Source organism: Octopus sinensis, linkage group LG4 (genome assembly GCF_006345805.1).
Source record: "Octopus sinensis linkage group LG4, ASM634580v1, whole genome shotgun sequence".
In the NCBI taxonomy this organism is placed as follows: domain Eukaryota; kingdom Metazoa; phylum Mollusca; class Cephalopoda; order Octopoda; family Octopodidae; genus Octopus; species Octopus sinensis.
In genome coordinates, this window is record NC_043000.1 from 137,614,992 (window position 1) to 137,639,991 (window position 25,000).

Here is a 25,000-nt window from a genome sequence, read left to right on the forward strand (position 1 = left end):
GAAGGTGATTTTAGCGGCGAGATAAATCCTTGCTGGCGATATAAACAAGAGTGCACCAAAAGCCAATACGGAAATTTCTCACATACTATCAACCGCATTTTAGTGTGTATTAATAGAATATACACGTTTAAGTGGGGATTAATTTAGTACTTTATATTTACCTGTCACATGGAGAATCACCATTGTTGGGAAGTGTTACTTAGTTCGTTTTTACGTTTCGCCCACCGTATTTGCTTTTGGAGCGTGAGGTAGATGGACATCGCTACCAGCGTTTGTGTTTATTACCCTGATATGGTTTCTTCTAGTATCTCTGTTAAAAATGTATCTACTTATCTACTTTTGGAATGCATTCATATCCAAATTTTGTTGAACGATAAATAATTTCTCGCTAACACTTTTACAAAACTGGGTTCTTACACTTGAGTGATCGGTGGCATGCAGTAACGTACATTTTGAGCCAGTGTTGGAATAGCTTTCAATCCCTGAGTTAGGCATTAAACTATGACTTGACACGCACATACACACAGACACACATATATGCATGTATGTATGTATGCATGTATGTATGTATGTATGTATGTATGTATGGCAGAAACGTTAGCATGCCGGGCGAAAGGCTTTGTGGTATTTCGTCTGCAGTTACGTTCTGAGTTCAAATTCCGCCGAGGTCGACTTTGCCTTTCATCCTTTCGGGGTCGATAAATTAAGTACCAGTTACGCACTGGGGTTGATGTAATCGACTTAATACCTATGTCTGTCCTTGTTTGTCCCCTCTATGTTTAGCCCCTTGTGGGTAATAAAGAAATATATGTATGTATGTATGTATCTATGTGTGTGTGTGTGTTTGTGTGTGTTTGTGTGTGCTTGTGTGAGTGAGTGAGGGAGTTCGTCGTTCTTTTAGCCTTTCTCACTAATTCATTTGTTGCGCTGGGTTTAACAGCAATGGATTGTCTTGAACTCTGTTGTTAGATGCTATATTGCAACCGTTACTTGGAGCGGTGGACCTGGAGACTGAAGCGAAAATTTCTCCACAGGACCACCATAAATTTATTTTCTCTTGTTCTGCAGGATGTTAGAATCCCATCAGTCCGCCGCCAGCACATTGCTGCCCGCGTAGTAATATATACACGGAGTGATGTATCGTTACTCATATTGATTTCCAGATCTATTACTGATGGTGACCCTGCTATTTCAGTCTTCTGCTGGTAAAGGAGCGCATGAAAGTTCCTATCTTTGAACTGGAAATCGTTTTCGAGCCATAATGATGATGATGGTGATGGTTATTATTATTATTATTATTATTATTATTATTATTATTATTATTACTATTATAACCCTGTTCACTTTGATGGTATGCGTTGCTCTCTCTCTCTCTCTCATTAATAATATTAATAATTAAAATGATGATGATAATGATACTGTTGATGAGAATGATAATAAAAATGGTTATTATAATTATATAAATACTTATACATATAGATAAATACGTACACACACAAACATGCACACACACATGCATACGCACAAATATACACTCGCGCACCCACAAATGTACTCATACAAATGCACATATTAAAATCTGTATAAGAAATTTTCCTTCGAATAAATAGTATTTTCCCTTTATCTTATCGGCTTATGTTGAAATTATTGCCATATATTTTACGTACTATTTCAAGCCATATGTTATTTCCTCATGCAACTTTTGTATGAAAATCGAAGAGAAAAAGAGGGGAAATTGTTTTTTTGAAAACGAGAAGGAAATTTAATGTGTTTTAGTCATGTTTCACATAGCGAAATGGGGGAGTTTGTTGGAGAAGAGGCGGCAGACTTTGCCATTCGAGTGAGTGGAACAGAGGAGACAAACGAGATACAGGAACACAGAGAATATTGATACACTTACAACTTATCATACATACAATAATATTCAGAAAGGGAAAGGGAGAACTAAAGACAGAGAAGTTGGGGAGAGAAGAGAGAAGCGAGAGAGAGAGAAAAAGGGAGAATTAATTGTAAAGTTTGAATCGCTAATATTTATTAACCTAAATAAGTTATGAATGGAATTTTTTCTATTTGTTGCTTTCTTTTCCAGCTCTGGTTGACCAATAAATTTATATCAACATAATGTGGTTATTCTTACTATAATGCCAGTAAATTCGACAACTATCAACCACATTATAACAATACAACAAAACAACAACAATGACCCCATCATTTGAAATCAGTTATCGTTATTATATCTTTCATTAATGTAATGTATTGAAGTAAGGTGAACGATAATTGTTATAACGAAAAGGAAACCCCTAAGGAGACACATTTGTTGTATCGATTCTGTATAAGTGATAATATCAAGATGTGGAAGCTAGAATCCTCTTTTATTGTAGTACATGCCTGTGTACACAGTATAAAATACTGGCGATATATTTGTACGTGTGTGTCTGTATGTATGTGTATGTGTGTGTGTATACGTAGATACATATACATACACACACACACACATATATATATACATATGTATACATACACATGCATACACGCACACATATATATTCATAAATACATATATGTTCATAGATATGTACATACATACATTCATATATATATATATATTTATTTATTTATTTATTTATTTATTCATACGCATATATGATACATATAATTATAATAAATATAACGCGCGTGCGTGCCAGCATTATTCCTATTGTAGGTAAATGTTCCATTTCGTGTTTGCAAAATGACGACAGAGATAATATAAGAAAGGAAAAAATACAATGAACATATATAAAAAAAAACGTGGTTAAAATGGTATTTTGGCTAAATTTCCAACTGGGAAATCAGATACCAACTCTGATTTAAAGTAATTTTTTTGACATCGCACTTCACGAGTGAAAAACCTTTATTTTATTGTAACTTGCTAGACACGCTCCTTTACACAGACCGTGTATAAATTTTGAGTCCCTCTAGAATAAAGCTACTTTAAAAATTTACTTGTAGAAGTAATAGCGACACGATATATCTTATAAGCTAAATTAGAATTCCTTATAGACATTTGTAGATTTCTAAAAGCATTTACTACACAATCATTGATATTAAACACCTCTTAAGTCGTTTGCTCTGTTTGAAAGAAAATATAATTCTCTGCTTATGTTCCTGTAATACTGATAGTTGATTAATTCAAAGAACATCATGAATCTTTAGTAGCTCCTGAAGAGCTGAAAACATTTAATTAATTTGATATCACTATAGTTATATAACATATATAAGTTCCGGCCAACATTGGCTCTGGGCATGAAGAATCTAGAAGATTTTATTGCTCATTGGCTCCTGCTCGTCTCTCACAAGTCACAAATATTCTAACCGTGACTATGAAATTTTTTCCCGTAAACAAAGTAACTACAATATAAACCACTTCATACTCCTTTGTGTAAACTCTCAGGAAGGGTTATTTAGCTGATATTTTTCTTGTAGGTCAAAGCTACATAGAGGAACCATCATTGACTCATAAGATATGTTGTCGTCTATTTATTCCTGGACACATCCGATTGAGCAGAACTATGATAAAAGCCATTTCAGTCATGACGAACTCACTGTTCCAGATATAGTATATGTTGAATAATATTATCCAAAATGTAATTCCTTATACAAGTCGTTGATATATTATTTAGGGAGCATTTGACTTATTTCTAGCAGGTTATGCGGTTTTCCAACTGCAATTTTCGGTGTTTTGTAGTCGATAGTGCTAAGGTCACTGATGTTCTGAATACACACTTTGCAGTTTCTGTCAATAGTTTTTAATATGAATAAATGAATCAAAGTTTTAAAATGAAAAGTTTACCCTTTCATATCCTTACTGTTATATACAACAGGCCTGAAATGCTTGTCTGTCACATCCACCCCAGTATTGATCATGAAAGGATGAAAGGTAAGGTTGGCCTTATATTAGTGTTATGGAATGTTATAAAGTAAGAATGCACAGTTTGAGGTAGAAAAAATATAGATAGTTAAATAGTTTTAAAGGGATATAAATATACTTAAATAAAGGTGATAGTGGAATAATTTGGAAAATCAAAATTCAGAGCAGTCAAGATTCGTAACTTTACAGAAAAGGAAATTTTTATTGCACCATTAACTAAACAATTAAGTATTTATTTTCTCATTATATGTATTGCTTGAAAATTGTTTAAACATTTTACCGTTTGTTTAGTTTTCTGATATTAGTTAATTATTAATGAATGAATAAATTAGTATTTAATATATTAGACCATTATCAATTAACTTATTGGCTAGCAAAAAAAAAGATAATCGTATTATGTAATATATTGTGTTATTTAAATTCTAAAAAACATAAAGTAAAAAGACACTGATTTTATCAAACACAAAATAATGTATATTTTCATGTGTAATAGGTTGATAACATTGCTGTTTTGCAGTAAATCCACAATCAGTGGTATTTTTACATTATTACGCTTGCTGCTCTGCATACAGTCTGCTTTGATAGAAAAACGACTATAGATATCAGCTTTCTACATGTCGAAATATATTTTTAGTTGGAAAGCAAAGAATTAAAGTAGTTTTCTATTTCTGATATCGTTATACAATTCTTAAAATTTAAAATAAAAAACATATTTTATCTGGTTCAAGATATCAGATATAGTCATAAATTTATTTTCTTGATATATTCAGATTTCAAATATTATAAAATCATTTAAAAATATCTCTTGATATTTCGAAGGTGTGTACTTTTAGAAAATCTTTACACAAGAAGGTCAGCCATGTTCATAGGGCCGGATGCAGATAAATTATATGAACAACACATACACGAATTAAATTTTGCTATTTTACTAAATATCAAATTTAATTTACTTATGTAAATTGTAATCGACAAATAGCTAACTGTTCACAAAGAGGCATGTGAACTTAAATGCATGCGTAAGCTTTTGTGTATAGAGGTTGTGTTACAAATTGTCGAAAGTACTTTCTGCAGAAGAATATTTTTCAGTTGAAATAATCACAAATATAAAATGCCTATGTGCATAATAATTAGGTTTGGTGTTGGAAGACCCGATAAATAGTTGTATAATGAGATGGGGTTGGGGTGCAAGAAGGATGGGATGAAAGTATATGTTTGTGCTATGTGAACTAATTGAAAGTTATAGCGAGAAGATTTCTTTTGACTTGATCTGAAAATTTTGTTATTTTATAGTGTCGTATAGGTCAATGAGGCAAATTCAGATCACGACATTCTTTGTATAAAAAGTAGGCTTTGGTTCAGTTCTAGGGTTCACGAATGTAAGTCAGTAGATAAATAAGTTGGTCACTGGAAAGAGCTGATTTTGGGGTTATTGGATTCCCATTAAAAGAAATTACACTGCGTATTGTGGGAAGTTTAGAACTGGGGAGAGAGACTACATTACTATGAATAATTATAGGAGATTGTAATCTGATTCTAGTGTGGCTTACAGCTCTTTCTGCTATGATATGCAATGCACTAAGGCAGCAAGCTGGCAGAAATGTTAGCACGCCAGGTGAAATACTTAGCGGTATTTTTCTACCGCCTTGTTCTGAGTTCAAATTCCGCCGACGTCGACTTTGCCTTTCATCCTTTCGGGGTTGATTAATTAAGTATCAGTTACACACTGGGGTCGATATAGTCGACTTAATACGTTTGTCTGTCCTTGTTTGTCCTCTCTATGCTTAGCCACTTGTGGGTAGTAAAGAAATAGGTATTTCGTCTGCCGTTACTTTCTGAGTTCAAATTCCGCCGAGGTTGACTTTGCTTTTCATCCTTCCGGGGTCGATTAAATAAGTACCAGTTACGCCCTGGGGTCGATATAATTGACTTAATCTGTTTGTCCTTGTTTGTCCCCTCTGTGTAGCCCCTGGTAGGCAATAAGGAAATAAGAAACTTTAGCATCACGGGCGAAATGCGTCTGCCGCTACGTTCTGAGTTCAAATTCCGCCGAGGTCAACTTTGCCTTTCATCCTTACGGGATCGATTAAATAATTACCAGTTACGCACTGGGGTCGATATAATCGACTTAATCCGTTTGTCTGCCCTTGTTTGTCCTCTCTGTGTTTAGCCCCTTGTGGGTAGGAAAGAAATAGGTATTTCGTCTGCTGCTACGCTCTGAGTTCAAATACTACCGAGGTCGACTTTGCCTTTCATCCCTTCGGGCTCGATAAATTAAGTACCAGTTGCGTACTGGGGTCGATAATCGACTAGCTCCCTCCTCAAAAGAATTAGGGCCTTGTGCCTAGAGTAGAAAAGAATATGCAATGCACTCATAGCTAAATACCTGTGTATCACCTTGTAGCTTATAACTATACAGTTCCAGTAAAATTAGAGTTGTCCCGGACTATTCCAGTTAGGTAAAACTGATATATTTCTGTATATGTTCAGGATATGAAATTCTGATTTCAAGTCCCGATTAAGTCAAATATATTTTTTATCTCTTTTAGTTTGACGAAGCAAGTTACTAATCATCTGCTGAGTCGAAATATTTGTCTGGTTCCCGGTGCCATCATATTTAAGAACTGAGCTGATATGTTCGACTAAACCACTTCAAGACAGTGCCCCGGCATGGCCGCAGTGTAGTGAGTGAAACAAGTATGTCATAAGATTGCAAAAATAGTATGAATCAATTATATAATTATGATAATTTTTCGTATCCAAGTGCTTTCCTAAATCTATCAAATATCAAGACTTTAAAAATAGTTTCACTTTAGATTTTATCTACAGACGACCTGCGTCGTGAAAATAACCTCTTTTCAATGCTTTTATTACGTATTTAACAATGAGAATGTTATGTGTATCTCTAAAACTGTCTTTGATATCATGAACGTAAGTAGTTAACATTAGTTTCTTTCTTTCGCAGTTTTTGAATTGTAATAATTATTCGGATTAGAAACATGAGGTTATGAGTTTATCGGTTCGTGGCCAATGATGGATGAAAGGTTTAGATACATATCAATAAATCTTTGCTATCATTTTCAGCATGTATACTATGTTTCACTATAGCCATCGGCTTGGGATTTGTAAAAGATATTATCAGAAGAAATATAACGAGAGTCGATTCTATCATATTTATAGTTACCTAATTTATCGACCGTATAGAATAGAAAAGAATAAACGCAGCATTCTTGATTCTTCTCTCAATTGCAGGGCACCAACGTTCTATATCTCTTCTTTCGAATCATTTTCATTGATGGAGACTTACCAGCTTACAAATAATTGTTTCAAATTCTGGCACAAGACCAACAATTTCTGGGTAAGAATAAGTTGATTAAATCGACTTCAGCACTCAACAGGTGCTTATTTTGTTGACTCTGAAATGGTAAAAGGCAAAACCGACCTTGGTGGAATTTGAACTCAGAACGTAAAAACGGAAAATGTTGCTATGCATTTTGTCCGGGGCGTAACGATTCTGCCTGCTCGCCGCCTTACCATGTGACTAATGATATTGGCATTTATATTTTAGTCGAAATATATCATGCGACACAAACTGTGACTGTAAAATCTCTTTTTGATACCATGTTTGGTGCTTAATTATGCACAAACTGAAAGCTGTCGTATATATATATATACATAAATATATTTTGCTTTTAAGTTCTAATTGCTAATAAGCCACCATTTTAAATTTTATATATATATCTATATTTATATCTATATCTATATCTGTATCTATCTATCTATCTATCTATCTATCTATCTATCTATCTATCTATCTATCTATCTATCTATCTATCTATCTATCTATCTATCTATCTATCTCTCTCTCTCTCCTCTCTCTCTCTCTCTTCATATAGATATATATATATATATAATTTGTTTTTAGAAAAAGTAAATCCGGAGAAGAAGCACACTCTAAGAAGTAGAGCAATCTATATTAATTACTGGTGAAGGCCGGTTTATAGAGCTACCGTGGGTTTCTCACCAAAAGGGTACCTTTATGGCGTATCTTCAGACCCTAAGACCTGTTGTCCTATGATCTTTTTCAAATATTCTAAAGAGGCCATAGTCCAACAGCTACCCTTTATGGGAAGAAACTCAGGGTAACCATATGTATGTATGTATGTATGTATGTATGTATGTATGTATGTATGTATGTATGTATGTATACATATGTGTTTTTTTCTGAAAACCGCTTGACAACCGATGTTTACGTCCCTGTATCTATTGATTCTACATAAAGAGAACGACAGATTAGGTACCAAGCTTTAAATGAATTGAATAATAAAGTCGACTCGTTCGACTAAAATCCTTCTAGGCGTTGCCCTAACATGGCCATAATCCAATGATTGGAACAAAGGAAAGGCATATACACATGTACACACATGTAGTTCTAACGGTACTGTAAAGTTAAATATATATATATATATATATATATATATATATATATATATATATATATATATATAATATATATATATATATTATATATATATATATATACATATCACAGCATCTATTACATATATTACCGTAATATTCGACTAATTTCAAATTCGGTAACCTTGATTTATTCTTATGTAAACTAAATATAATTCTTTTTGGCACTAGTGGGCTGGCCAACTTCATTCATTCAGTCAGAACTAAAAATTAAAACAAAACAAATTACTGATATTAGTATGCTAGCATCATTTAAGGGTAGTTGCGTTTGCATCCATCCACACATGGATAACACAATATTTAATTACTATCTTAGAGGAAGCTTCCAATATCTTAATCGCATGATCTAAAATTTTCCATTGAGAATATATTGAGATTATTTCTTTCTCTTCTATTTCTGTGGAATATGTTACCTGTACAATTCTTTGCTGGTGTTTTCTTATCGTTTTATCACAACCTGATTTTCAGCAAATGATTAAGCAACTTGCTGTGTCTATACTAATATTTTACAGTAAATGCATTACATGAATTATGATTACATACATCAATGGTTCTGCAAACAAATAGATAAAAAAAATCTGCAGTTAATTCACTAAAGCTTTAATTCAGTAACTATGCAATTTCTCTAATTCTCTCTTAACAATTTATTCTTTCTCACTCGCTTTTCCGTTTCAGTACAGTTAGTAGCATTCATGTATAACTAAACGTCTCATTAGTGCTACAAACAGCATATTTTCATGTCTGATATATCCTCCGCCACCTGAGCTTGTAAATAAACAGATATCACGCTTGTTGGTACAATCTGAAAATTTGAGAATATACATACTCGTTGTTCTGGCTAGATTATATTTCATTCGTGCATACGTTTTTCTTTGCGATTACCATTAAAAATATTCGATATTTCATCATGATATCTAAAAGTATCAGTCGTGAAATAGGAGGAGAAACACCTAAAGTAGCTCATTATACTCGACACAAAGTCATACATTACTCTGATGCATCGAAAGCAAAAATGTTTCCCCAAGTTCCTTCCCTCCGGTTTACGGTCTCAAAGTCAGTGTATGTTCATTTACAAATACTATTATGTCAAATAGTATACAGTTGTAGCAGACGGCGTTTTTCATGCCTGCAGTATTTGTTCCACAAAAGACAATGAGCCCCTTTATTACTAACAGGGTAAAAACATTTGGAAAGCAACTATAGTTCCGGGGCATAATTTCCTCTAGAAAGAACTGCTCAGTTTCTTCTCATTGTAGATTTTCGTCTCTCATATGCAACACTAAGTCATACGACATTCATTATATGTCTAAATGAAAATAAGGCTACATCAATAAATAAGCGCATAACAAACTATATATATATATCCCTTTTTATATATATATACATACTAGCAGAAAGACTGCACCCGGACGCGATACTGATCTAGACAATCTAAATATCCCTTTCTTCCTTCTATAAGTTAATTTACTGCTCGAAATTTATAAAAATTTTGAAATACTCTTGTTACTCCCTTAACATGTGAATTCCCAAAACCTGATGAACGAAAGCGCTGAAACACACTACAAAAGCTTCGTTTCATTCTGTTTTTTCAAAGATATTTTTTAATAGACAATAGCTTTTAAGAAAATTTTGTTACTGTTTATTGTTGCAAATATTTGACTGTATAAAGTACATATTTTTGCAAAACCTAATAAGTATATATATATATATATATATATAGTATATAATATAATATATATTATATATATTTACAAATATATATGCGTGTATATACTAATATAAATATAAATATTATATATAATATATATATATATATATATATGTATATACACAAATATATATATACGTGTATATACTAATATAAATATATATATATATATATATATATTATATGTATGTATATATGCATATATATATATATAAATATATCAATATAACTATACGTACACACACACATATATATATACATACATAAAAACACACATTTATCTCTCTCTCTCTCTCTCTCTCTCTCTCTCTCTATATATATATATATATATATATATATATATGTACATATATTCGGCTACGTACTAAAACATTTCGGTACCTTTAACCCTTAGATAAAATATAAATGCTTGAGAATCACAGCATGATGTAATTCATACAAGTTGGCTCCTATGAACACTTTGATACATGAGAGATAAAAAGCAAGAAATGAGACAATGTGAGTATTAGAATGCCATAATCATGTCAGAGAAGCAGTTAGAGTACAGAGAATGAAGGCTAAAAGATGAAACGAAATGTGTTCAGAAATGTTTAAATATATTAATCTTATATAAATACGAACAAAGACCGAATTACAAACAATTCCAATGAAAGTTCAAAAGCTTCGGATACGTGAAGTTTATATTTATCACGCTATATTTGAATACGGTACAACAAAAGTGAATTATATAAACATGCCCAATATGAATGCAGACAAATATAAGTGATAACTCAATTCATTAAGTTTATATATATATATATATTATATATATATATATATATATATATAGATATATATATATATATGTGTGTGTGTGTGTGTGGTGCACTATTCAATACTTACGAGCACATGCAAACTATTACACATTCACATACCACAAACATGCACGCACACACATACGTAAGCACATATATAGCTATGTAAATATACGTACGTGCGCATACATGCATGCATACTTACATACATACATGCTTACACACACAGACACATATCTATCTATCTATCTATCTATCTATCTATATATATATATATATATATATATATTATATATATATACACGCACACCAACATACATATACCTACTGTGACAGATATGTATTTTGAGTATACACACAGATCTATAAATGTATATATACAGTCATATATATTCATGGAAATGTGTGTGTGTATGCATGTACATGCACACGCACAAACAGTCGCCCATATATATATATATTAAATATATATATATATATATACAAAAAGCAATAAAGATTCAAGTTAATTTAAATGAATTTACTTGAATATGGTACCTAACTTAGATGCACCAAAAAAAACTATACTGTTTTAACAATACAGTAATGTGGGGTGATTATAAGCGAGAAAGAAGCAACAAGAATGGATAGGTTTTTAGTACAATCGTTTCATACAAGGACAGGCTTTATTAAAAGTTGTAAAAATTACAGCATATAACGTGTCCCGTACTCATCAGCTAAAATACATGTGAGTCTCTAGACATCCTAGTGGTTGAGGCTATACTCATGAAGTAATGTAGATAATTAAGTAACATAAACAGATTTCCAAAGTTCATTAAAGTTCTTTAAAGATGATGTACAGTCTTATCACAGAATATTAGAACTTTTTTAAAATTCTGTGATAAGACTGTACATCATCTTTAAAGAACTTTAATGAACTTTGGAAATCTGTTTATGTTACTTAATTATCTACATTACTTCATGAGTATAGCCTCAACCACTAGGATGTCTAGAGAACTCACATGTATTTTAGCTGATGAGTACGGGACACGTTTATATGCTGTAATTTTTACAACTTTTAATAAAGCCTGTCCTTGTATGAAACGATTGTACTAAAAACCTATCCATTCTTGTTGCTTCTTTCTCGCGTATATATATATAATATATATATATATATATATATATATATATATATATACATAAATAAATTGATGAATATATAAGTAGTTAGATAAATAGATATATTCATTTATGCTTATATATGCGGTTGTGTATTTTCAGAATGTATAAGCACCTCAGTTTGGATATCTGTTATTCAATAAATACAAAATCTCTCTATATCTAAGTGTGTCTTGTATTAAGCTGTGCTAGATAAATCTTGTAGCTGATCTTCAATACATACAAGCATATATACACAAACACACTGCTCATCTCTCCAATGTCAGAATAACGATCGCCTATTGTTAGTTATATGCATGTATATTTTATATATATATATATACATATATACATATATATATATATATATATATATATGAATAAAATTGTTTTAGGTATATATATATATATGTATATTTTATATATATATATATATATATATGTAGACGCACATGCATGTCTATAAACAAATATACAAGCAGGCATACATACATATATACATGGGATTGACCAAAGTGTTGTAGACGCCCCAAACCAATAAGATTCCAAAAGGGATTAAAGCTGTTTATTGATCCTTCAATCCACGAGGAAAGAGCTAAATATACCCTGTTTATATATATTTTAATTACATTACATACACACATACACACAATGAAATACATACACATTTTCACACACACACACACACACACACAAACACACACACACACTCTTTTTTAGTCTAGGTACAAGGCCCGAAATTTTTGTGGAGGGGAAGCAGTCGATTAGATCGATCCCTGTACGCAACTGGTACTTAATTTATCGACCCCGAAGGGATGAAAGGCAACCTCGCCCTCGGCGGAATTTGAACTCAGAACGTAAAGACTGACGAAATACTGCTAAGCATTTCGCCTGGCGTGCTAACGTTTCTGCCTGCTCGCCACCTTACACACACACGCACACACACACACATACACACACACACACACACACACGCGCACACACACACACACACACACACACACACACACACACATATATAGTGAAGAATTACTGAGCGTGAATCCGTATGAATTTCTGGTGTCGAACAGATCACCATCAATGGTATTCATCCAAGGGCATCCTAGCTTCCTGGCTGTAATATATCACATCATGGGGCCTGTTATTCACCTTAAGCCTGATGCTGCGTCGCTGTATATGCTCTGCCATTAATGTTAAGGCATGTATATGACAATATTTCTCCTTTCTTCTTGGACTTGTGTGCAAGTTTGAAAACCAGGCATTCAAAATTAGCTGCACCCATGGCCAGACCTACTCCCTGTTGTTAGTTTGAACGGATAAATGAATTTTCCTCTTATAAATGCGGTTATAGTGTTATATGTGTTGATCGCTCGAAGATATAGGCTTCAGGCGGAGAGTGTTCACTCCAGTCACACATTCCTACAACATTATGATACATCATACATGTTCCACATTGTAGCTAAGGTCGAAAAGCTTGCCAAGTGTCTTATTATATTTTACTCAGCACAACACTTTCATTCATTAAATGAACTTGTTTACTTTGAGGGAAATATGTATCTGTTGTTAATATTATTTTCTACATTAGGCACAAGGGCCGAAATTTTGGGGTAGCAGGCCAGTCGATTAGATCGACTCGAGCACGCAACTGGCACTTAATTTATCGACTTAGAAATGATGGAAAGCAAAGTCGACCTGGTCGGAAGGTAAAGGCCGGCGAAATACCTATTTCTTTACTACCCACAAGGGGCTAAACATAGAGGGGACAAACAAGGACAAACAAACGGATTAAGTCGATTATATCGACCCCAGTGCGTAACTGGTACTTAATTTATCGACCCCGAAAGGATGAAAGGCAAAGTCGACCTCGGCGGAATTTGAAATCAGAACGTAACGTCAGACGAAATACCGAGAAGCCTTTCGCCCGGCTAACGTTTATGCCGTCTTGATGTTCTGAATTCAAATTCCGCCGCGGACGACTTTATCTTTAATGCCTTTCGGGGGTTGATAAAATAAATAGCAGTTAAGCACAGGGGTATATGTAATTGACTGTGGTACTGCTGCTCCGAAACTGCTGGCCTTATGCCAAACTTTGAAACCAATATCATCATGGACAGGTTAAGGAAGCGAGCTGGCAGATACATTAGCACACGACACAAAATGTTTAGTAGTATTTTGTCAGTCTTTGTGTTCTTAACTCATATTTCACCAGGGTCGGCTTTGTCTTTCAACCTTTAGGGCTGGATAAAATAAGTACCAGTTAAGTGTTAGAGTCGAAGTGGTGATAAATGTAACCCTCTTCTCGAAAACTGCTGGCCTCGGCCAGAGTTTGAAACCTTTATCATTTGAATTATTGAAATTTATATTTTTAAATACCCTAATGTTGTTTTCCTGTTAATATAAAATTTGTTATTTTATTTTTCTGCTTTGTCTCTTAAAATTACGTTTATGTTAAATTTTTAAGGTATCATTTCTCTTAGAAAACGATATCTTTGATCCTCTTCTCATATTTTTCGATAGAACTGCCTTATGTCCAGAGATTCTTTGAAAGTTACCATGCTGAAAAAAAAAAGTAAAACATGCAACGATTGTTTTGAAAAATTCTTTATAGTCAAAATTTGTTGAATGAAATTCATTGCCTTTCGTTTCTGTTTGTTTTTAATAACTGAAAATTTTTTTTTTTTTTGCGCGTAGGAATTGCATTCACTTTTATGGTAGCCCCTTTTATTACCACCTGAGTGAATGCCATGCTTACAATTGTAACTGAAATCTTTTTGCAGCTTCCTACCTTCAATTAAAAATATCAAATCTCAGGAATAAAGCAGAAGACTTTAAAACACAATCAGTGTAACGCGTCCACATTCACACGGCCCTAAAATGACATTGAATTTGTAAAACTATTCAGTATTTATCCAGCAACATGCACTATCAGAAACTACATGTCAGGTGACTCTGTGCGGATAGATTCAGCAAATTATCTGGGTTCCTACCGGATACCGTGTGGATAAAATGTTTTTCCAGCCCTACACAAGCACGAAGGAGGAAGTTATAGCAGGAATTATTCTACTTGTCTGAAGAAATCCGACCCCGTTTTTTCAGTCGGGTTGGAATCCCACGAACGTAGATGTTCTAGTCTAAGATGATTGTCTTAACATATTTAGAAATCTAGATCTTTCCGAAACAATACTGATTCCTCTGATGTCTATAATCCTCTTGAAGAAGTGTGAGGAGCAGAATTAGAGAAATCTGCGTTACGCTGAGGGGCGCTACAACCAATTCTAAATGTTATTAAGAAAGTTAACATAATTTGAGCCCGACCCCAGTCCCAGAAGCTGAAAATAATTGCTTATTGATTTAAAGAAAAGCTATTCAGATCTCTAGCTATTGTCTACGTGTTTTATAACATTTTATATCATCAACACATTGATATTTTTACTTATAACATTGAAGTTAATGAGTGTTTTCGTGTTTTCATGTTTGACTGTCGATGTAGTTCATAATAGAGTTAAACTTCTTTCTCTTACTGTTGCTGTTGAGGAATGTAGGATTGCCCGATTTAATCTCGTCAAATCGATTTTCACTACGGCGCTTGTCTTGATGTTCTCTTATCAATTTTGCCTTTTGTATATTATACCAGAGTTCTCTCTCCTAGATGTTGTCATTTCACGAATTGTCGAGTGGGCAATATCATGCATGGACAAACAATGGTAGCCTGTCCGTGCGTATATATCTGATTGTCTTGTGTGTATACCTATATGCATGCGTACGTATGTACACACACACACATACATATGTATATATGTATGTACACAGAGATACATACGCATCTGTATATATGTATATATATATATATTCATATATATACTTATATGTGTGTGTGTTCGTGCGTGTACTTTATATATCGTCGTGGTACTCCGTCGCTTACGACGACGAATGTTCCCGATGATCCGATCAACGGAACCGCCTGCTCGTGAAATTAACGTGCAAATGGCTGAGCACTCCCCAGACACGTGTTCCCTTAACGTAGTTCTCGGGATGATTCAGCGTGACACAGAGTGCGACAAGGCTGGCCCTTTGAAATACAGGTACAACAGAAACAAGAAGAAAGAGTGAGAGAAAGCTGTGGTTAAAGAATATAGCAGGGTTCGCCACCACCCCTTACCGGAGATCGTGAAGCTTTTAGGTGTTTTCGCTCAATAAACACCCACAGCTTCCGGTCTGGGAATCGAAATCGTGATCCTATGATCGCAAGTCCACTGCCCTAACCACTGGGCCATTGCGCTCCACTTTATATATAATACTTATGTATTAAACAACGAAAGAGGAAGAACCAGCCTCATCTTTCACTTGGAACGTTTTTGCACAGTAGATAGGTTATTTCTGAGATGACGGCACAGACGCAGTAATGGTTGCTGAGTAGCTTTTCTCCCGTTCTTACGAACAGTAGCAAGAGTAAGGAATTTATGTAGGCACACATATCAAACATACACGCATACATCCGCATTGATAAGCTGAATAGCAGTGAAAACCGGGACCGAATCTGCTAAATATGATTTTTCTTCTGAAACAGAAACACCTTTATATACAACGCGCACTAAAATAAATATATTTGCTAAAACTTTTTTATATGGAAATTTTTTTTTTTGTATACAAAACTTATTAAGTAGCATATGATGTTTTCTCTTTTTTTTTCTCTATTATGTATGTGTAAAACTCACCTAGTGAAAAAATACACAAAAAAATATTTGTTATGTGAAAACATATTTTTTATCTTTATTTTCATATATATAAATATACAGGAAAAAATGTCTAGCCCTATGTTAAAAAAATAAACTTGTATTGAAATAAAATATATACGTATAAATACTTAACGCATTTTCAATTTTTTCTCATTATTTTTCCCATATACATACATACAAATATATATATGTAAACATACATACATACACACAACAAATATATAAACACTCACACACACACACACACACACACACACACACATATATATATATATGTACATTATGCCTAAATACACATATGTATGTATGTATGTATGTATGTATGTATGTATGTATGTATGTATGTATGTATGTATGTATGTATATGCGTGTGTGCGTGCAATGCGAACAGTGCGTGTGGGCGTTGGAAATAAGACTAAGAAATTAAAACCCATTGAAAATACTCAACTAATTGCTGCTGATAATTATAAATTGCATAGCTTAACGACATATTCTTCAACTAATAATAAACCTTAAAGCAAATTATGATGTGCCCTGTATAATAAATGCTTTTACGTAACACACATTTGAGCGGCAGACATTTTTATTTTCTCTGAACCTACTCTTTATCAGGGTATATCAAAGGAAATATTACCTGCGATCGGTAATTTGGATACATAGCCAACCACGGCGGAAAAGCGTACAGAATCTAATTTATTCATATACAATTGTCTTTTAGGTGAATTACAATTCTAAATCTTTGTATCTCTCTCGCGCATACACACATATATTCATACGCTCATTTCTTCAGTATATGCAATCCTGTGCATACTATCTAGCTGTTGATTCGTTTTGTGCCTAAACACGCATGTATTATAAATATGTGTGCATATTTTTGTAGAATGGAAATATAAATATTTTCCGACCACATTTTGCCAGATGGCTACTCGAAGGTATGTGACGGACATCTGGGTCTCTAATTTGCTGTTGGTCCGCACGTGAACGTTCTGATTGTGCATTTCCAATCTGACCCACATATAGTTCTTCACAATTCGGGCATTTGATGCAGTAAATAAAAAATTCTGCTTTTACAGTTCATATTTGCGTTTGTGAATATTTTCCCGGTTTTTGTGTTCATATATTAGCCGGTATGTATGAATTGGCATTGTGCTACATCGGATATCTTTGCATTTAGGTACAGTGAATGATTGGTCTTTGTTGCTATGGTCAAACTTTGTTAATAATTTTTTCAAGTTTTTAGGCTTCTTTTACGAAGTATCATAGCTCAATCTGTGATTCTATCTTTTAATTCATTACTTGCGCAATGATTGGTAGGTTTGCTTTGGCAATGTTGAAGATAATCTGGTGATATAGATCGTATGTCATTATAAATGCTATGAATTGTTCTTGTTTTCCTCTTCTTTGAGTTGTCCTCATCTGTTGTATAGGTGTTTTTAAATCTCGCTGTATTCCATTTTCTATATGTAGAGCCGGGTATTTTTGTTTGTGCAAAACTTTTCTTAGTTCTGTTAGGCGTTTGTTCCTGATATTCGTTTCTTCTACAATGGTACACATTCTTCTGGGTAGGCAGTATGGCATATTGCGTTTTGTATGTGGTGGATGGCACGACTTAAAATTCAAGTATCGATGTGTGTGCGTGTGTTTGTAGTATATATCTGTAGTAATGGTGGTGTTCTTTATAATTACCAACATATCTAGGAATGGTAATTTGGTACTATTCATCTCCTTTCTATATTGGGGAGATAGGTGTGGGTTGTTCAGGAGGATATTAAACTCTTCAAATGTATTTTCTAAATACACTTCTGTCCAGATTATGAAGCAATCATCATGATATCTCTGCCATGCCTTTTCAATATACTTTCTAAATTCAGTGCAATATTTTTCCTCTAGGTCTTGGTAGAATTCTTGTTCTAAATATCCCGTTACAGAGTTCGCGTAAACGGGAGAAAACCTCGTTCCCATCGCCGTGCCTTTAATGTGGATGTAATTCTTTCCATTGAAGAAGTACGTGTTGTTTTCCAGAATAAGTCTGACTGTAACTGATATAAATGGCACTGTAAAGTTGTTGGGGATCACTTCTGTATGTTTTTCTACCAAATATTTAATCGCTTTTATTCCTAAATCATGTGGAATATTGTCTAAAGGCTTACCACATCAAAACTAAGCAGAAGTGAATTTGTTTAAGTTGCTTTGGGAAGATGTGACGGGAAGTTGTTGTCATCCCGGATAAAACTGGGTATGTAGGTACATAGTGGTTTCAAAACAATGTCTAGAAAAATGCTGGACTAGTATGGAAATTCAATATTCTGTCATTTCATTGCATTATGTTATATTATATTATATCATTATAAAACTGGGATCTTTTCTATTCTGAAGCCAGTTTTTTCAAATTTGTCCTACTGAACCAAACAATTTGAAACTTCGTATACTGGTAGAATGTGTCAAAAGTAAACTTAATTGTAAACCAGAATGAAAACGGAATTGTAACTTCTAAGTTTAACGTTGTTTAATAATTAGAATTTTAACCAATGATATTCCGTCATTCGGCTTTATTTTATTTACTCCGTCTCGACCACCAATTTCGTGACGTATTAAACATCTTAAATGTAAACAAGCGCATCCTTCTAATTATTTAACGTACTCATGTTTCCAGGATCCTATAGTCAGCCACCTTCTAATAACAATATTTAAAACTAGTTAATAAGCCACATGTATTAAATTGAAAATGTTTCCATTTGTATTTATTTGTGCAAAAGGCAAGAAATAGGCGAAGTTTACGACAAGCGAAACTTCGCCGAAATTTAATATTAAAAAAGCAGCGAGCTGGCAGAAACGTTACCACGCCGGGCGAAATGCGTAGCAGTATTTCGTCTGTCGCTATGTTCTGTGTTTGTTTACAGTTTTCCGAACGTTAGTACGTCACAAAAGCGCTTTCTACGTCACACTAATAGAATGCAGTCAAGTTTTACACATGAAAACAAACAATCTGATTGGTTAAAATTCGCAGTTTTAATCTACGATTAAAGTCATAAAATAGATTTTTCTCAAATAAACTAGTTCCAACCTGTGTCTTGTTTTGCTAGACTCTATCAGCATACGACGTTTCAGAATATTTAGTTAAGTAGAAAGATCTGTGGTCCTGGCTTCAGAATTGAAAAGATCCTAAAACTGTAAATAAAGCGTGGATCAGACAAAGCTGGAATTTCTTTGAGTAATATATATTTGAAACAAGAAAAAGAATGACTTTACTAGTAGTTCTCATCAGTTTCACTTATCATTTAAAAATTTTTTAACAATATAAATTATAGTACATAGATCTATGAACTAAATTTCATATTATTAAAAAAATAATAATAATAATAAATTAAGCTGATTAGAACAACAGTAAAGTCATTCATTTTCTTTTTCAAATATACCCAACTGTACCATCGATCTCACATTCTCCACTATATATATATATATATATCAGTTGAATTTAATCCAATATACAACAAAAATATAAATAGAATTGTCAATATTTGATGATTTTATTAGCAGTGAATTTTGGAAGAGAATTTCTGTGAGGCCGGCATATATTTTGAATTATTGGTACTAGATATGATAGATTCGGCTGCGAACAAAATCATCGCCATTGTAGCGCCGCAGCTATTTTTCACAGTTGCAATCCCAATTACGATGGACAAGTTTCACAGTAGTCAAATTTGACCAATGTCTTCCTGTTTTAATTCTAATGATGGTTTTCTTCGCCATCGTTTACACCTTCATACTCCAAGCAGCGAACTGAAGATCTGAGTTGTATATATTGTAAATTCACTGGGCAATGTTTCCTGACAACAAAGTGTTTTCTATACAAACTATTTGTCCAATCTTCCGTAATCGATTTTCCTTATCTGAGCCTGCAAGGTGGATAATATTAATGTAAACAATTCGTTCCTGTGATCTAATATCTGATCATTGCTGAGACTAATCGCATGATTTAATCTGGAATTGAGTAAATAAAAATCTTGAGGTTGAAGACAATTATTTCGAAATCAAAACGCAGCGAACAGATCCACGAGCAAGCCATCTGCATCGATTACTACGACATTCACATACTGGATTGCAAATGGTTTCTTTGTATGGATACGTTTTATTTAAGCAAAAGCGGCCACAACTGAACAGCAAATAATACACTCAGAGATAATAAGGATTTAATGAAATATAGCAGGAAGGTTATGGGGAATAAGGATGGATGTTAAGGCTTTGCTTTGTGCACCTGTTATATGGAATGCGTTGGCTAAATAAACGAATCGAATCTTTTATTATATCTTTCGTGCGATCAAGCAAAGTGTTCATACAAAGACAAGCTATTCGAATATCTAAATCGCTTTCAAAAGCACTGTGTAGTCGTAAGACAACATATTATAGTTGTAAGATTAAAATATAAAACTGCTAGAATACACGGCATAAGTTAAAAACTGCCTTCTCTGGAAGCCAAACCCCTGTTAGAAATCTCATTCAAATTTCCTTCAGATCATATTGAATAAAAAAAAGGAATCTGTAATTGTATGATGTAGTCCTAGATACAATGGCTGGAAAAATGACAGGCTGCTGATGGCTGAAACATCATTGACAAGATTGAAAATTTCCTGGGTTACATTGTATGCATACATATTTCATTTATTTTTGCCCTTGAAGTATAATGTTCTGTTGATTACCTGTAGTCGCAATTTGTGTTTTACGTAAGAATTTTTAAGTCATAATCTTTTGATCGTATTTTTGTTGTGATAGGAAATTCAGCGTTTTCAACAGGGGTTAATGCTTTTCTACGTTCACAGATTCAAAGTCGCATTAAAAAGGTTTAATACTCTTTGGATATTTCATAAGCATGAAGTATAACAATTCAAATTTTCTTCATAAATAACCACCTCAGTTATTTCAACATCCCTAATTATGATTAAAATTTTCTCCATCTTCAAGATAAAAATCTAAACTTGACAGTAGAACTCCAGTTGTCCGTAAATGACAATTAAAATTCAAAATAAGGAAACAAGCATGGTCCTGGAAATTTTAAAATGTGTAACCTAAGTCATTGATATCATTTTAACTGCTGACATAAAAACAAGAATACATATATCTAAATACAACATGATATACTGCGAAAATAATGAGGGCATATATATATATATATATATATAATAAATATTAGGGAATGAATCCAAAATTACAGGGAAAAATCAGATTTAGGGTTAAATCCAATTTTATAGTAAAATATTATATAATATAATTCGAGACAAAACCACTATTTTAAAACCAAACAAGGAAAGACTTAATCAATACATAAAATTTTAATATAAATTAAATAAACCGGCACTACAAATGTTTCATGTCTGCTACCGACAATCTTCAGGTGGATTTTCGATCTAAAAATATCAATATTTTAAAATATAATTTAAAATAATAAAATTATCAATGAAAGAATATAAGTTTGTTTGTATCGAGACTTGTACGTATGTATATGTATGTGTGAGTGTGTATATGGTTATGTTTGTGGGTGTGTGTATATATGTGTGTGTATTTGTGTGTATTGTGTTAGGGGTTGTATAGTTATATTTATACTTGTATGTATGGATTTCATTTCCATTCATAATTTTCTTTACATGTTTGATATCCACGTGCAAAGAATTGTTCGGTTTTCTTTTGAGTGTTTATGTATGTGTGAATGTGTGTGTGTGTGTGTGTGTGTGTGTGTGATTGTTTGCGTAATTTATTTATCTGTATGGGTGTGGGTGTTTATATATTGGTATATATCGTGTTCTGTATGTATGTGTATGTATATGTATGTGTGAGCGGGTATATGTATATTGTTTATGAGTTGAGTGTTGTATGTGTCTGTGAGGAAGTATGAATAAGTAATGTGTTGAGTGTATGAGCATGTGTGTGTATATATAGTTTATTTTTTGTTTTTTTGTTTTTTGTTTTTGGTTTTTTGCTTGTTGTTTTTTGGTTTTTGTACATTTTTAAATATGAGAACTTTTATAATAGGTTTTTATATTCAATTGTTTATAGGGTTTATTTTAGATTATTTTAGATTATATATTGATTATATATAGATTATATTTTTATTTTTTTATATTCTTTCATTGATAATTTTATTATTTTATTATTTTAAATTATTTTAAATTATAGTTTAAAATATTGATATTTTTAGATCGAAAATCCACCTGAAGATTGTCGGTAGCAGACATGAAACATTTGTAGTGGCGGTTTATTTAATTTATATTAAAATTTTATGTATTGATTAAGTCTTTCCTTGTTTGGTTTTAAAATAGTGGTTTTGTCTCGAATTATATTATATATATATATATATATATATTTATAATAAATCTCTGAACGAGTTATAAACAGTAGCTGCACGATAATATGATGTATATTTGTCACTTAAATGTGGCTAACCACTAAGGGTGGATGCTACTGTAGCTTGTAGCCCCAGGAGAACATCTTCTCCAGCTGGCCATAGACACACATTCTGTGCTCTATCAGTATTTGCGAAGGGAAGTCATCCTTCCCATCGTCGACCTGACGTGATAGGCATGGACCCGGGTTTCTGAGTATTTACCCGTCATCAGCGCACGACAAACACCGGTATTCGATGCGAAGGGGTCCCAATGTAAATACATATATCCTTTTTCCAGTGACGAAAAGTCACCAACCTCCAAAAAGTGTAAACAAGCAATAATAAATCTCTGAACGAGGTATAAACAGTAGCTGCAAGACAATGGGAAGTATATTTAGCACTTAAATGTGGCTAACCACTAAGAGTGGATGCTACTGTAGCTTGTAGCCCCAGGAGAATAGCTTACAGTGTACTGAGGAACGAAAGGAAACTAGGCAACAACTTACATTAGGGAGACGGCAATCAGCACGGGGGAAGGAATTGACGGCAACTGACGAGAGCTCAAAAAGAAGTAATGCTCGTCAGTACACGACCAGCATGCTCGAGCAGAACATAGAGGGTTGGTTAATATCATAGAGGTTAAGGTATTATCAACGCATAGAACTGACACGTTACTTAGATTATAAAGGCCATAAACATAGTAATAGACAGATCGAACCTCAACAGAAAACACGAATGGAACAAGAACATCCCCATCACCGCATCACACAACATGACGACTAAAGACAGAAGGGAAAAAAAAGACACATATACAAACAGTGTAATACAGACAAAAGACAAACATACACATATAATGATAAATATAAGAAATAGAGATAAGTAAACAGAAACATAAAACTATATAAAGGACACGGATACAAACAACATAGTCAGCAAATCCACATCCACACACAAACACAGAAAGATGCAAAAACGATCTCAAAATTAAGGGTCCACAACAGCAACAGTAGCAGCAGCAGCAGCAGCAAAAGAAGGGAAAATGTAAGTGAGGTCAGGGTTAAAGCACCACTAAGAACAACGACGATGACGATACCAACAATATAAATGCCACGAATATAAACAGTGTAGTGAGCAAATATATAAACACATACATAGGCTCACACGAGAAACACATAGACACGCATACGCACACAAACACACACATACGCACGCACGCACACAGATACAGACGCAAATGCATGCGCATCGTAAAAGGTCAGAATGGACTAAGCAGAGCAGGAGGATACAAGAGGAAGGAAAGGGTCGCTGAAGAGGTCACAGATGTGTGACGAAAGATTTCCGGGCAATGGACACCAGTTAAAATAAAAACAGTAATAAACGAGTGAAGAACGAATATGTCGTGCGTGTGTTTATTTGGCAAAGAAAAAGAAAAAAAAAGCTATCCCGAAATATAACAATCTTTCAAGACACGGTTTCACATGAGGTATCTTGCAACACACATTAAAATGTATATATATACATATATATGTGGTAATGCTTCAGCAAGTAGAGAATACCCGATCAGCTAAGGGAGGAAATATAATCGTAAAATATAAAAAGAAGCAACAGAAATGTAATTACAGCTATCCAGGGATTCCTGGCCGAAAACAATAATTTATTCCGCTATTTATCAAGCTGAAAACATTAAAGTTTGTCAGTTGTCCTTTGAGCAGATAACTTTTAAACAAGACACGATTGTAAAGAAGGAGGCATGCATACATACATACATACATACATACATACATACATACATACATACATACATACATACATACATATATACATACATACATACATATTTATAAATAAGGATAATATCGATAT